The following is a 2,999-nucleotide window of genomic DNA, read 5'->3' on the forward strand; positions in this document are numbered from 1 at the left end:
ACACTTTGACTTCCACTTCTGCAAGATCAGATATTCAACAGCTTCTTAGATTTCCTTTGGTAATGAGAAGTTATTTGCCCCTAAATGTTCTTAGAGTTCTCGAGCTATAGAAGCAGGATAAAATACATCATTGACCCATCCTGGGTTTAAATGAAGTTCTCAGGATCCAACCTGTAGCCCTGTTAGCATGATGACCTCCAGTGTAACACTGTATTTGAGGAACAGAAAACAGTTTCAAAAGGCAGGCTAGGTGAAGAAACCTACTCCTGCTGGACTGGGAGGCAGAATGAACACACTCAACAGGGAAGTAAGCTGCAAAACCACTTCATTCATTCCTGGCACAGCCAGCAATGGGAAGAAACCTGAAACATTTGTTAGAGTTACACCAGGATCAGGCTTTTATCAGCCTCTTCAAACAAAGACTAATTAACCTTCCTCCCTCAGGTGAAGGGAGCCTCAGGTTATCTTTAGTTTAACAATCAAGAGCCAGTTTAGAGGGGGATAAGGGAGGAACAGAGTAGAAAACCTTGCTCACTGGTTTTAGGGAGTGGGTTTTTGACTCTCCATCTGTCAGATTTAAAGGCCCTTCTTCTACCTCTGTCAGTGCTTTTTCCTTCCTTCATTCTCCACATCATTAATGCAAATCCCCAGTCCAAGGAGAGAGGTAGGGCTGTTTCTTTTATGTCGCTGAACACCTGAGTTAGAACCTGGCTCTGCCTTCTTGGCTTTGGAGCCCTCGGCTTCCTGAGAAGTGGGACAGACACAGTCTTCCTGCTCTGTGGTTGTGTGAAGGCAATGCTGGTGGCATGGCACACTGCAGAAGTCCTCATCACTGGAAAGTATTCCCTTCATTACTCCTGACATCCAAGAGCAGGTTCATCTATCTATCTATCTATCTATCTATCTATCTATCTATCTATCTATCTATCTATCTATCTATCTATCTATCTATCTATCTATCTATCTATCTATCTATCTATCTATCTATCTATCTATCTATCCATCCATCCATCTATCTACTTAGGTATCTACATACCTACCTAGCTATCTCTTTGCCAGTTCTTGGGTTGAACTCAAGGCCTGGGCACTGTCTCTAGCATTCTATTACTTGAGCCACAACATGCTACTGAGGAATCAAACCCAGGGATTCTTGCATCTTAGGCAAGCACTCTCTCAGTAATCCACATTCCCAGGCCCCTATCTTTTTCTTAGTGGTAATTTTTACATAATTATGCTACCAGCCGACATCTCCAAGTTTAATTTTCTGAATACAGGTTATTTCTACAAAACATAACCTTCTCTTCCCCTACCTGATTTTGGACTCTACTGGCCTTCACCTCATAATAAAATGTAAATAAATGCTACTGTGAGCTTAGGTGGGCATCATATAAGGTCACATGCCTGGAACCCTGGAAGAGAAAAGCCATGGGCCAGAAATGAAGAGAATGATGCAGTATGCACAAGAGCATATCTGAAAAATAAATCTGTAAATAAAAGCAGAAGCATTTCATACGGTCTGTTTGCACTCAGGAGGTAATATACACACATTAGTAGTTAGGGCTCTCATTTTTTTGGCCTTCTCTTTTTGAAATTTTTTGTGGTCATTCCAGGGCTTATACTCAAGGCCGGATGCATTCAGCAGTTTTGCTCAAGGCTGAGGCTCTACCACTGCCACAACTCCACTTACAGCAATCTGGTCGTTAATTGGACATAAGCGCCTCCCAGGCTTTCCTGCCTGGTCTGGACTGTATCTACTAATTGGCTTTATCAAAGTTGTAGCTCTACCCTCTGGGCCACTGCTCCACTTCTATTTTTCTGGTGGCTTATTGGAGATAAGCCTCTCACAGTCTCTCCTGCTCAGGCTGGCTTTGGATTGTGATCTCTTGAGGAGGCTTCAAGCGGCTTTCCTCAGGGATTCACCAAGAGCAGATTCACAGAAACCCTTAGTCTAAATCTCGAGAGCAACTAGAGTAAAACAGACACATAAAGATGCTTCTAGTGTGTTCTAGATAATTAAAGTGGGAGACAAAAAACACTCACACTAATTAGATCATTTTATAGGCAAAAGGAGCAATGCAGACAGCATGAAGATTGCTCCAGCTTTCGGTCCTCTCATCCTGAGACAATAAATTCACTGCAGCTCAATGCTAAGTTACAGAACTGGTATGTCTTGTGGACATTTGCTCCCAAATCCTGTGACACTCATTTCTCACTTTTGGCTTCCAACCTCTGACCAGAGGAGAAGATGACAAGAGAGATTCCTTCTCAGAGAAAGCATCTATAAAGAACTTTTGGTAGTTTAATTATAAATTCAAACCATTGGAATGACCTTGTGAAGAAGTCAGATTATCCAGATTAAGAAAGGAAGAAGAAAAGGAAGGCAGGTGCCAGTGGCTGCTGGCTGTAATTCCAGCTCCTAAGGAGGCTGAGATGTAGAGAATCTTAGTTTGAATCCAGCCAGCATAGGAAAGTCTATGACACTGTTATTTCTAAAAGATCAAATTAAAACACAGAAGTGAGGCAGTGACTCAAGGTTAATGCACGACCCTTGAACAAAGGAGCTCAGGGACAACCCCTGAAATATGACCCTTAGGGTCATATTTCAACCGCAGGACCTGCCCCCCCCCAAAAAAAAGAGCTGGTACATCATGTCTTTTGTATATATGGATGTATTCCTATAGGTGAAGCTCCAGAGTATCTATGATGATTGGCACCAAGCTAGGAAATTTGTATTCAATACAATTATTTCATAACACAGAGACTGCTTTCATGACAGTACATATTTCAGGCTTCCCTTCACTGTTCCCAGTGTAGGCTGAGGGTTTCTCTGCCTCCAAGGCCTGCTGGAAGAAGTCTCTCTCATTGTCTGCATATACAGACAAAAGGCCTCACTCCTGTACAGCTGTGTAACAAACAATTCCATCAGGGCCACTTAGTGAGGAGGAGTGTGGGAGGACTCTGACGGTCAGGAGAAAAAGGTCTCTTTGTACCCAAACTTA

The sequence above is a fragment of the Dipodomys merriami genome, unplaced genomic scaffold (assembly GCF_024711535.1).
Source record: "Dipodomys merriami isolate MVZ:Mamm:240054 unplaced genomic scaffold, mDipMer1.0.p SCAF_720, whole genome shotgun sequence".
Taxonomy (NCBI): Eukaryota; Metazoa; Chordata; class Mammalia; order Rodentia; family Heteromyidae; genus Dipodomys; species Dipodomys merriami.